Below are 13708 nucleotides of genomic sequence, written 5' to 3' on the forward strand. Positions count from 1 at the left end.
AAAGAATCTTTCTATATGCTACGGCAGATCACCAGAATGGTCCTCGTCAGTAAATGGAAAGGTGATATAATATCTACAAAAGAAGATTGGATATGTAAATTAAGTGAATTTATAGAATTGGCAAAGTTAACAGCTGCCATAAAGCTTCAGACAAATCAAAAATTAAGATTAGAATGGCAATGCTTCGAGGACTATATGGAAAAACACTGTTCTAAAGAGAATGTGTTGATATGCATGGATTAAGTATGTAAAGTATAAATGAAAATAATGATTAGAAATGGTAAGAGGTGTACTGTCCAAAGAATGCAATGATAATATTTGTTTTATAACAAGGAAGTCGAGTTGTGGTGGAGGGAAGTCACGGGGGGGGGGGGTTATAGGGTTTATGTTTATATTGTAGGGTATATATGGATTTTTTGTTTAAATTTGTGTTTGTCTTATTTTGTTTTTTGTATAATTTATTATTTTTTAAAAAAAAGTTTAAAAAAGAGAATTTAATTAATAATAATAATCAGCAGCAGCAGCATCAATTAGACACGGGTTTGACATTTGTTCTGATTCAGCTGTCAACCATGGGTTTTTCCAGGGAAAACAGCCGGGCAAGATTTAAAAAACCTCTCAGACTTGTGCCTAGAAGTCACAGGACAAGTGGAAGTGTGGATTAAGTTGCTGATGTGGGACGGCTTAGGGAGCTGGGTATGTTTATCCTGGAGAAGAGAAGGTTAAGGGGTGATATGATAGCCATGTTCAAATATATAAAAGGATGTCATATAGAGGACGGAGAAAGGTTGTTTTCTGCTGCTCCAGAGAAGTGGACACGGAGCAATGGATTCAAACTACAAGAAAGAAGATTCCACCTAAACATTAGGAAGAACTTCCTGACAGTAAGAGCTGTGGAATTTGCTGCCAAGGAGTGTGGTGGAGTCTCGTTCTTTGGAGGTCTTTAAGCGGAGGCTTGACAGCCATCTGTCAGGAATGCTTTGATGGTGTTTCCTGCTTGGCAGGGGGTTGGACTGGATGGCCCTTGTGGTCTCTTCCGACTCTAGGATTCTATGATTCTATGTGTGAAGGGGAGACTCTGGGGGGAATCCCGCCGTGGGGTGGATGTGGGCCCCAAAAGCACTGCTGGCTAGGATGGCCTTACCTGGTGTCTCAAGACATCGGTCTTTGCTAGTGCACATCTACATGCAAGAACAGAACACACTTTGCACCATGCTTATTCCTTTATTGAATTGCATGCTTTACAGAATCAAAGAAGAAATCGTTACAAAAATTAGCAAACACGGTCACATCACCCTCTTCAATGGCATCCCAACCCAACGCTGACAGGAGCGAGACCCTGCCAGCATGGAAAGCTCAGAGACCTGCACTGCTTGCCCATTTTCTACCTGGCCAAGTTCAAGGAATATAAAGCCTTTATCACTTGAGACCAGTTTACCTGCAGGATTGCCTTACCCCACAAACACCCACTGGGCTGCATCGATCTGCAAAACTTGTTCTGTTACAGCTGCCATGCCATGCCTGCTTCATTTGTAAGTAATCAAGCTTTTAGTGTGGCAGCCCAGGCGCTTTGGAACTCCTTGCCTCTTGACACCACGGAGGCACCTTCACTGTATTCTTTCGAGCATCTGCTAAAAACATTTTTCCTTAGGCAAGCCTACCCAGACATGTAGAATATTGGCATGTGTTTCAATCTGTTATTAGCATATCATTGGTTTTAATTATTTTTAATTATAATGCTTTACATAACTGTTTTTTACTGATACTTTTATATTCTTTTTGAGGGTTTTGTTTTGTTTTTACAATCAAGCAGAATATAAATCTTATGAAACGATTAAAATAAATAAACACAGAGCTCAATCAGTTGCAATCCTATTTGTTAAGGAGCTTGTGAGGATTGGTGTGTGTGTGTGTGTGTGTGTGTGTGTGTGTGCTGATAATTGTGTTCGCTTTTTGACAGCGCATGTGGGGAACTGTGCCATCAAAATCCCCTTTCTGACGATTATGGAAGAGTTCTGCAGAAAGCCCCTCCATCAAAGCTAGAGACCAAAGCTGTTGGCATTCGTTTGTTGAGACGCTGTTTCCTGAAATTTAGCAATGGTCGTCCTAACTGCATTGAAAATAAAAGTGGATGATTGTGTACAACGTAAAAACAAACCTTTCCCACCAAAACTGGCAAATAATGCTTTGGTGTATCGTCTGGTGTAATCTTTTGGGCCATAATTTGACTGGCTTCTGCAAAAGATTTTAGAAATTATTCTTCCCTTCCTTCCCTTTCTTCAGTTTCCTTTTCCTTTCCTTTCTTTCCTTTTCCATTTTCCCTTCCCCTTCCTTCCTTCCTTCCTTCCTTCCTTCCTTCCTTCCTTTTCCTTTCCTTCTTTTTCCTTTCCTTTCCTTTCCTTCCTGCCCTTCCTTCCTTCCTTCCTTTTCCTTCTTTTTTCCTTCCTGCCTTGTCCCTTCCTTCCCCTTCCCTCCTTCCTGTCCTCCTTCCTTCCTTCCTTTTCCTTTTCCTTTCCTTTTTTTTCCCTTTCCTTTCCTTTCCTTTCCTGTCCTTCCTTCCCTTCCTTCCCTTCCTTCTTCCCTTCCCTTCCTTCCCTTCCTTCCCTTCCCTTTCCCTTCCCTTCCCTTACCTTACCCTTCCCCTTCCTTCTCTTCCTTCCTTCCTTCCTTCCTTCCCTTTTCCCTTTCTTCTTTCCTTTCCTTCCTTCCCCCTTCCTTCCTTCCTTCCTTCCTTCCTTCCTTCCTTCCTTCCTTCCTTTTCCTTCTTTTTCCTTTCCTTCCTTTCCCTTCCCTTCCCCTTCCTTCCTTCCTTCCTTCCTTCCTTCCTTTCCTTTCCTTTCCTTCCTTTCCTTTTCCTTTCCTTTCCTTTCCTTTCCTTTCCTTTCCTTTCCTTTCCTTCCCTTCCCTTCCCTTCCCCTTCCCCTTCCTTCCTTTTTCCTTTTTCCTTTTTTCCTTTTTCCTCTTTTTTTTTTTTTTTTTTTTCGTTTTTTTTTTTTTTTCCTTTCCTTTCCTTTTCCTTTCCCTTTCTTTTCCTTTCCTTTCCTTTTCCTTTCCTTTCCCTTTCCTTTTCCATTCCGTGTGTTCCTTTCCTTTCCTTTCCCCTTCCTTCCCTTCCCCTTCCCCTGTCCCCTTCCTTCCTTTTTCCCTTTTTTTTCCTTTTTTTTTTTTTTTTTCTTTTTTTTTTTTTTTTTTTTTTTTTTTTTTCCTTTTTTTTTTTTTTTTTTTTTTTTTTTTTTTTTTTTTTTTCCTTTTTTCTTCTTTTTTTCCTTTTTCCTTTCCTTTCCTTTATTTTCCCTGTTCTTTCCTTTCCTTTTCCTTCCTTTCCTTCCCTTCCCTCCCTTCCCTTCCCCTCCCCTTCCCTTTCCCCTTCCCCTCCTTCCTTCCTTCCTTCCTTCCTTCTCCTTCTCCCTTCCTTTTCCTTTCCTTCTCTCTCTCCCTTCCCCTTCCCCTTCCCTTCCCCTTCCCTTCCTTCCTTCTTCCTTCTTCTTCTTCCTTCCTTCTCTTCCTTCCTTCCACAGTCTTGAGTTGCCAGCCTCGTTGATCCAGCCCGCACCTTTCTCCCACCCCCCTCGCCCTGGCTCCCACAAACTGGGGCACTGAGGTGTAAAATTAACACTGCAGCAAAAAAGGGGGTCTGCTCCTGCCCCCTCCCTGGCCCGCATCGCGGGCTTATCCATCAGAACCTGACAGGGCAAAATGGTGGGTTGGTGGGTTTTTTTTTCCGCTAATTCGTTTGTGTTTATTCTTGGTGTTAATGAGTCCTCTCCTGCAACCCAATAATAATCCATTAGCTGCAAATTGTGGCAAGAAAACACCCTCGTGCATTTATCGCCAGGGGCTACAAATCTCTGTTAGTCCTAATTAAAACAACTGCTCAGCCTTTAATTAAGTCATCTTTTTCCTTCCTCCTCCTCTCAAACAAATCATGCACATCAGGCACAAACAGCAGAGCTTCAGCAGAGGGCCCCCCCCCCGGCATGTTTCTGAGCCAAGTGCAGAGTGCTTTTCTCACCAGTTAATAGTGCGTCCTCCAATCATTCAGCACTGATGGGCAAGGCAGCATCTTCCCCATGATCATAAGTAATATTTATATACGCTTATATTCAAATCCCTAAGCAGTTTAAATAAAACGCAGTAGATAAGATAATTAGAAAAAATAAAAATAAATGTATATGCAGCATTTAAACCAAAAACACACCAGTAAAACAGAGAAGCGATCAGTATTATGCAGTTAAATATCAGTAAATAATAAACAGAACAACGTGGTAAATCTTATGAGTCCGGAAATGCATGCTTAAATATATAGGTCTTCAATTCATAGAATCATTGAATTTGAAGGGACCACGAGGGTCATCTTGTCCGACCTCTCCAATGCAGGAATCATTTCCCCCCCAAAATGGGGCTCGAACCCACAACCTTGAGATTAAGTGTCTCGTGTTCTTGCCAACTTTAAAGCTTTGCAACTGTTTCTGCCTCATGTTTGGCCGTTGGCCGTGTTGACTGGGGCAGGTGAGACCCCACAGCAGCTGGAGGGCAGAGGTCTCCATCTCTGGTTTAAAAAAAAAATCACCCAGCATCAGGGATGTGTTTGTAAGAGGGAGATATTTTTCCCAGGCAGATGTGGGCACCTATCTCGCTCAAGCATGGAGAAGTGCAGATCTCGGGATAAATTATGCATTTGTGCACATTCTTGAAATCCTTCCTTTTTTCCTGTTTTGCCCAAGCCCGGAGGTTCACCAAACATTTGGTGGTCTGCTGTATTGCTTTGCTTCCCTTTGAACCACATCAGTGAGACCAAGAGAGAAGGTCTTGACATCTGAGCAGCCCAGGAACTCCATACACACTGCCCAGGCTTGCACCCCATAGAGGTCGCTTTGATGCTGCAAATACAGCAAACACAAGGGGGCAGGCAGCAGTTATAGATTAGAACGCCTTGGCCAAGTTGGAACTACAGGAACAGATGCCGTTACTATGAGGGTTGTGACCTATAATGCCCTACACAGCTTAGGGCCAGGATATCTGAAGACTGTATCCTGCTATACGAACCTGTCCAGGCTCCAAGATCTTTGGAGGGAGCACTTCTTTTGTTCCTGCCACTGTCTCAGGAATGTTTCATGGGGACGTGGCTGGGACAGGGTCTTCTAGGTGGTGGCTACTCCAAGGCAACTTTGGAACTCCCTCCTTAGAGAAGGCAGACTGGCTCCCTCCTTGTTCTCCTTCTACCAGCGGACGAAGCCTCTTTTTATTCTAACAGGCACTTGTTATTTTATTTTAAGGAATGGTTTTTTAAATAGTGCTGTGCTGTTTTTGTTATCTGCATTCTAATATAATATTTATATTTGTTCCAATAGTTTAGTTGCTTTTTAAACTATTAGCTTTTATACTTTTTCGGCTTTATGTATTTTGTCTGTGCTCTTTTTAATCTTCGAATAAGCCGTCTTGAGTCCTGATATGAGGAAAAGGTGGAAGGAAGGAAGGAAGGACGGACGGAAGGAAGGAAGGAAGGAAGGAAGATAGATACTGGCTTTAATGTTCAAGTGAATCCTTACAGCCAGCCAGAAGCTTGAAAGTGAGAGCTGGACCATAAAGAAGGCTGATCGCCGAAGCATGATTGCGTTTGAATTATGGTGCTGGAGGAGACTCTTGAGAGTCCCATGGACTGCAAGAAGATCAAACCTATCCATTCTTAAAGAAATCAGCCCTGAGTGCTCACTAGAAGGACAGATCCTGAAGTTGAGGCTCCAGTACTTTGGCCAAACTCATGAGAAGGGAAGACTCCCTGGAAAAGACCCTGATGTTGGGAAAGATGGAGGGCACAAGGAGAAGGGGACGACAGAGGATGAGATGGTTGGACAGTGTTTCTCAAAGCAACTGGCATGAGTCTGACCAAACTGCGGGAGGCAGTGAAGGATAGGCGTGCCTGGCATGCTACTGGTCCATGGGGTCACAAAGAGTCGGACACGACTGAACGACCTGAACAACAGCAACAACAATCTCTAACCAATTCATTTTGTTTTCTGCCCTGATTCATCTTGGCTGACAAGAGTAAATGGATTTCACAGCCATATGTCTGTGTTATACAGATCTAGGATGGCTTCCACCAACCTGTTACCCGCCATAGAATTCATTGAATCATAGAGTTGGAAGGGACACCAAGGGTCATCTAGTCCAACCCCCTGCAATACAGGAATCTCAGCTAAAGCATCCATGACAGATGGCCATCCAACATCTGCACAAAAACTTCCAAGGAAGGAGAGTCCCCCACCTTCTGAGGGAGACTGTTCCACTTTCAGGGGGGGGGGACTCTTATTTCCAGGAAGTTCTTCCTAATGTTTAGTCGGAATCTCCTTTCTTGTCACTTGAAGCCATGGGTTCAAGTCCTACCCTTGGGAGCAGGAGAAAACAAGCTTGCTCCATCTTCCATATGACAGCCTTTAAGATATCTGTAGACAGCTATCCTTTCTCCTCTCAGTCTCCCCTTTTCCAGGCTAAACATCCCCAGCTCCCTCAACCATTCCTCATAAGGCTTGGTTTCCAGACCCTTGATCCTCTTGGTCGCGTTCCTCTGCACACCTTACAGCTTGTCAATATCCTTCTTAAATTATGCTGCCCAGAACTGGACACAGGGTTCCAGGTGTTGCGAACTACAACCCACATCAGTCCCAGCCACCACAGCTTGGAGGGCACTAGCTTGCATTGTAGGGTGTTGTGCCAGACGACCTTTCGGGTACCTTCCAACTCTGCAAATCTGTGATTCTAGGTAAGTAAAGACTACAACAAGCTGGCTTTGGGTGTCTTAGGGCCTCAGCTGGTCATTCTCTTCCACCCTCAGCCGAGAGATCTCTCTTTCTGGTTTCCTGGCTCGACCACTCAGGAGATAACCAGATTCGCCAGAGCTTTCCTTCCCTCCTTTCTCCAATCCCTCATCTTCCGCGAGTCAATATTGCAATCTACTAGCCCAAGCAGTTCCTATTGACTGAGAGCTGACTCACTCAATAAATCAGTTACAGGTAGGTAGCCGTGTTGGTCTGCCACAGTCAAAACAAAATAAAATAAAAAATTCCTTCCAGTGGCACCTTAGAGACCAACTAAGTTTGTTCTTTGTATGAGCCTTTTGTGTGCATGCACACAAAGCTCATACCAAGAACAAATTTAGTTGGTCTCTAAGGTGCTACTGGAAGGAATTGTTTTATTTTATTTTGTTTCAATAAATCAGGACATGGACAAGACCCCGTGAACCATCAGCCAGGAAAGGTTATGCAAACTGAGCTGCTGGTCCCTTTCCCATTTTCGGCCGCATCCTGTCTGTGATGTTTGGAGCTTTGAGGGTTAAAGAAGCTCAACAGTTCGCTCCTCCCACAGGAATGAGGATGTGTCACAACATCCGGGTTATCTGCTGTATGCGATGTCTTTGTGATTTATGTGACGCACCATTTATTTCTTGGTCAGTCCTGCTTTCACTTTTGAGCGGACATGTCTTCCGTGAGCCCCGGAGAGGAGCTCCATGATTTATATGCTTGTAAATAAAGCTTACTTGCTTTAATCAAGCCAGACTTTGTGGGAGTTTAATTGCTGGCACGGAAGGTACACACACCGTTGCGCAAGAAGATGAAGAAGTTAGAAGTTTGAACAGAAACTCTGCTAAAAGCATGGAGAACGCAGAGGAAGCATTGCTGGACACCACTCCAAGTGCTAAACTGGTTTAAGGCTTTTCCAGTTAAAAACCAAAAGCTGCACACTGTCAAGTGGGCTATTATTAGCCCGGCAGGACCAGGTTAGCCTGGATTTCTTGGACCTCCGCAAGTTAGCTATGAACCAGGCAATGCACTGAGGTTGTACATGTGTCCTTGCTCACAGCTCTCCAATTGATTGCTTGGAATTGACATGAGCCGCTGCACCCTCCTGACACGGCCACCTTGCAGCCTCGATGTCGCTGATCATGAAACTTTGGAGCGTGGCCCTGCAGAGGTTTGGCAATCCGCTCTCTCCTTCTGGTCCCTGACCCTGCTTCCTCCCTGCACTTCTTTGCGCGTAAGACAGGTGGGAAGCTGTCAGGTAGAAATTCTGCAAAACTCATTATCAGTAAGACCAGTGCCATGTACATAAGAGGGCAGCCTGACCACACAAACAATGGGTAGGAAGCCGTTGTGGGGGAACCTAACTGACTGCTAGAGTGAAAAAGAGCTCCAGGTGAGATGCAAGGAGGGCTCTGCACATACGGAAAAAATCTTGGGTTGAGTGTTTTCAAGGACTGTGGCTGGATAGGGAAGCCTTTTAATGTTTGATGTTCTTATATGTGCTAGAAGCCACTCAGAGTGGCTGGGACAACCCTGGACTCAGCTTGTTGTTGTTCAGTTGTTCAGTCGTGTCCGACTCTTCGTGACCCCATGGACCAGAGCACACCAGGCACCCCTATCTTCCACTGCCTCCCGCAGCTTGGCTAAACTCATGCCAGTTGCTTCGAGAACACTGTCCAACCATCTCATCCTCTGTCGTCCCCTTCTCCTTGTGCCCTCCATCCTTTCCAACATCAGGGTCCTTTTCTAGGGGTCTTCTCTTCTCATGAGGTGGCCAAAGTACTGGAGCCTCAGCTTCAGGATCTGTCCTTCCAGTGAGCACTCAGGGCTGATTTATTTAAGGATGGATATGTTTGATCTTTTTGCAGTCCATGGGACTCTCAAGAGTCTCCTCCAGCACCATAATTCAAAAGCAAGCCACTCCAGTATCCCTGCCAAGAAAACTCCATGGACAAAGACAACAGGACTCAGCTATACAGCTGCAAATATATCGTGGCTGCCAAGACCATATAACACCGGTCCTCAAAGACCTACATTGGCTCCCAGTACGTTTCTGAGCACAATTCAAAGTGTTGGTGCTGACCTTTAAAGCCCTAAACGGCCTCGGCCAAGTATACCTGAAGGAGCGTCTCCACCTCCATTGTTCAGCCCAGACACTGAGGTCCAGCACCGAGGGCCTTCTGGCGGTTCCCTCACTGCGAGAAGCCAAGTTACAGGGAACCAGCATAGGGCCTTCTCGGTAGTGGCGCCCTCCCTGTGGAACGCCCTCCCATCAGATGTCAAGGAAATAAACAACTACCAGACTTTTAGGAGACATCTGAAGGCAGCCCTGTTTTGGGAAGTTTTTAATGTTTGATCTTTTATCATGTTTTTAATACTCTGTTGGGATAATATATTATTATGATGTTTTAAGTTCATTGTCCAAATGTGACACTAGATGGCGATAGTGAGCTTATGGCAAATTCAATATATTTTTTAAAACGTCAAAAAAAAAAAAAACAATTTCCTAGCATTTTTTTAAAAAAAAATGTGTCTAGATTCCATCCCAGTCAGATGGGTGGGATATAAATAGTGAAATCAGAATGAATTAATAAAAGGTGGACCAATGTTCCCAGCAGTGCTGCCAGCCAGGGACATGTTGGAAGGTGATGAGGTGAGATGAGCAGACCACCCAGCGATAGGCAAGTTCTGGGGCCAGCTGGCTGCCTGTCTAGGAGGATGGGGATGGCTCAAGAGGAAACTTGGGGGCGGGGGTGCTGAGACTGAAACCCCTCAGCACCCGCACCCCCAACCACCTGCCCCCCCCCCAACACCACGGCTGGCCCTAAATGGGGCAATCTGCCTCTGCTGCCGTTTCATCGCATGGTACAGCTTCGATGTACCAATTCACCGCTTTCAGAGCTTTCCCTTTGAGAAATGGAGGCCTGGGCTTTTGCACTTCTGCCCACCCCCCACCCCCACCCCTGAAAAAGTGAGCAGGACTCCTCTTTTGGCCCAGCACAGAGGAATGCAACTGGAACAAGGTAAGGGGGCAGACCAGAGAGGAGGCAGGTAACTCCTCCCCTGGTTTATTTGAAAAGCAAGCACTTACTCATCTCCATTGCCTGTGCTTAGCAATGCTCCCAGCTGAGAGGCAGTGAAATAAGCACCAGTCCCAGGGTTGTTGTTGCTTAATAATAATAATAATAATAATAATAATAATAATAATAATAAGTGTTTTATTATGCTTATATATTTTTGTTGCAAGCCACCCAAAACGGCTGGGGCAACCCAGTCAGATGGGAGGGGGGGTACAAATAGTAAAATTTGTATTATTAGACATAGCTCAGTTTCAGAGTCCCAAGTTCCAATCCCACTGGCATCTCCAGGTACGGTTGTGGGGGGGGGGCGCTCTTCCTGAAACCCTGGAGAGTCGCTGTCAGTCAAGTGTCGACTACTGAGCTTGATGAAACAATGGGCTGCCCCCCCCCCTTAAGGCAGCTTTCCCTTTCTTCCCAAGATGCAGAACATACGAGTCAGTATATAGAGCAGCAAGTCGTGTGATTACCCATCTGCGATTCGAGAGCGGCGTCACACCAAGGGAGACAAATCTTGTATGAGTTCTCAGAACGTCTAGTTCAGGGATCCCCAACCTTTGGCCCTCCAGATGTTTTGGGACTACAATTCCCATCATCCCTGACCACTGGTAGTTAGCTAGGGATGATGGGAGTTGTAGTCCCAAAACATCTGGAGGGCCGAATTTGGGGGTGCCTGGTCTAGTTTGACCCTGATGTGGAACAGAGGAACTTTCCAGCAATAGCTCAGTTAGTTAGTTAGAGCCTGTTGCTGATAATGCCAAGGTTGCAGGCTTAATCCTCCTAAGGGACAGCTGCATATTCCCATTTTGCAGGGGGTTGAACTAGACGCTCCTCGGGGTCCCTTCCAACCCTAAAATTCTATGATTCCAAGGTGGCAATGTGAACATGCCCTAAATCTGTGGGGAAGCATAGCAGGACAAAGAGAAGAGACCAGCATTTTATTGCAAGTGTATTGTGCAAGATGTCATCCATGCAACCATTGTGTTCTGGGCACCACAGTTCAAGAAGGATACTGACAAGCTGGAACGTGTCCAGAGGAGGGCAACCAAAATGGTCCAAGGCCTGGAAACGATGCCTTATGAGGAACGGCTTAGGGAGCTGGGTATGTTTAGCCTGGAGAAGAGAAGGTTAGGGGTGATATGATAGCCATGTTCAAATATATCAAAGGATGTCATATAGAGGAGGGAGAAAGGTTGTTTTCTGCTGCTCCAGAGAAGCGGACACGGAGCAATGGATTCAAACTACAAGAAAGAAGATTCCACCTAAACATTAGGAAGAACTTCATGACAGTGAGAGCTGTTCGGCAGTGGAATTTGCTGCCAAGGAGTGTGGTGGAGTCTCCTTCTTTGGAGGTCTTTAAGCGGAGGCTTGACAGCCATCTGTCAGGAATGCTTTGATGGTGTTTCCTGCTTGGCAGGGGGTTGGACTGGATGGCCCTTGTGGTCTCTTCCAACTCTAGGATTCTATGATTCTATGTGTATTTGTGGTGGGTTTACACTGAGCCATCCACACACCAGTCTGTTTTCATTGTGGTTCTCCCCCAATTTGTTGCATTATTGCTGTCCACAGAAACGCTTTGCACTTGGCAATAAGCTTTCCCCCCACTCTGAAATTTTGCAGGGGCAAAGAGAATGGAAAAGGGGGTCGTGTATAACAGCCCTGATACCACCACGAGCACAAATAATCAGGAACGCACAATATAAAAAGGAGAGGGGGACCTTTCTCTGGATTGCCACCCCCTCCCCCCGCCCTGGAACTGAATTGCGGCCAAAGTCTCAGGGTGATTTTATGCCACCTCCTCCAAAATACAGAGAAATAGTATTCTTTCTGTTTACTCGCCTGGAAAGGGGTAATAATGTCGCTGTAAATCACCTCTGATGCTCAAGACAAGATGGGGAAACCCATAAATGAAAATGGCATCCCAAGACATTGGTGTGGAAGCATCATTGTGTTTCTCTTTGCATACATTTAATTGTGATAGTACAGCAGGCACTAAGAAAGGGGGCAAATCCAGTGTGGCCAGTAGCCTTGGCCGCGTCCATGAATTTCTCTCAACCCCTTTTTAAAATCACATGTATAGTCCACCTTTCCGCCAAGGAGCTCAAGATGGCACAAGTAGTTCTCCTCTTCCTCCTCTGAATCTCCACAACAATCCTGTGAGGTAGGCTTGGCGGAGAGACCGTGGCTGGCCCAATGAGCTTCATATTTGAACCCTTGTCTCCCAGTTCCTTGTTACACCACAGTCTCTTTCAAAGTCACCCAAGTTTGTGACTTGGGGTGAGGGGAGCAATCCCATTGCGTGTGTGATAGTCAATGTGCAGAAAGACTCATCTTTCTAGCATAGGCCGGATCCTTCAGTTCCACTGCTGTTTATATCTCCCCTTTTTATTTCCAAGCGTTTTGTAACTCCCCCTTTTATTTTTCTGTTCCATCCCATCATTAAGGTTCGTGGGCTACCTGACTCTGAGCTGCCCCCAAGGTGCCCAGGCATGAAATGTTGGGACATATTCTTTCAATAAACGGTATTATAAGCATTTACGTTTTTCTGTATTGGCAGTAGCGAACCTCCTTTGCTGGTCAAAGGTTACAGGTTCTCAGTTCTTGATCACTGCCCCCCCCCCCCAGTTTAAGGGATCAGGTGGAGAGAGGGCCACCTGTTGCTGTTAAACATCACTCGTTCCCAATGTATCTTTTAAAAGTATTTCTGCTTTTATTTCCATCTCATTGGTACTTGCATTCATTCCCCTGAGCGCCAGGACCCAGCTCCCGGCTCAGTGTGCTGGGTCGACTCCAAAAACAGACAGCGAAGGGGGAAAGGGAGAGAGAGGGAAGCAGGAGGGAGAAGTAGCAGGAAGGGCGGGGAGGAGAGAGAGAGAGAGAGAGAGAGAGAGAGAGAGAGAGAGAGAGAGAGAGAGAAGCAGCAGCACCTAGACACAAAGAGCAAAGGGGTTGTCTGGCGCTGCCAGGAAAAGGAGAGACAGAGATGAGCTCGTCGGCCGCCTCCATTCCCGTGGCAGAAGAACCAAGTGCCAAAATGCGTCCCATCTTTGGTAGAAGAGCTTAAAAACAGCTGCGCTGCCCGCAGTCCCATCCTAACCCCGGTCCTCCGCCCATGTCTGCGTTTCCCAGAGAGTCCTGAAATGTCCTTTTTCCGCAGGCAGTGTCCGTCTCGGAAGATGAAATCTCGTGCGGCAGGTGGATCAGCAGTCCAAGGGCAGGGAAGAGTGCAGCTTACTATATAGAGAACTTCTTGGGAGAAATATCTGTGTCGTCTGCTATGTCCACCCACTACTTAATGAAGAGGAGAGTTTCTTTGGTCAAAAGCACAGGGTAGTTTCAAAACAGACGGGGAAGGCAAACCAAAAGCCAAGCTCCCGCCGGCTGCAGAATCAGCGGCAGCAAAAGGAGGCCGGGCCGCCAACCCGTCTGGCCTGCGTCTTCCCCCACCCCACCCACCCACCCACTTTGTTTCCTTCCCCTGTTGGCACATTTTTCAAAAGAACATGAGGTAGATGAACTCGGTCCCTTCTTTGGTACGTCTCTATAAATCTTGCACGGGCGCAGAAAGAGACCCCCGACCCCACCCGTACCCCCACCCCTCCAGTGATTCCAAAGGACTGCTCCCCCACCCAGCCCCGCCCCTGCTCCCCACCCCGATGGCAGCCTAACCACGGGGAGAGGCAGACCCAGCCTGTCCCCAACCGGCTCCCCAAGGGTGGCGATGAGGAAAGTGCGCCAAGGCCAGCTATCCATCGTGGAGGGCACGCTGCACGAGGGGAAAGGTGAGGCATCCGTGATGGGTTGGCAAGGCAAGGAGGGGGACGGATGGAAGTG

The sequence above is a fragment of the Lacerta agilis genome, chromosome 11 (assembly GCF_009819535.1).
Source record: "Lacerta agilis isolate rLacAgi1 chromosome 11, rLacAgi1.pri, whole genome shotgun sequence".
Taxonomy (NCBI): domain Eukaryota; kingdom Metazoa; phylum Chordata; class Lepidosauria; order Squamata; family Lacertidae; genus Lacerta; species Lacerta agilis.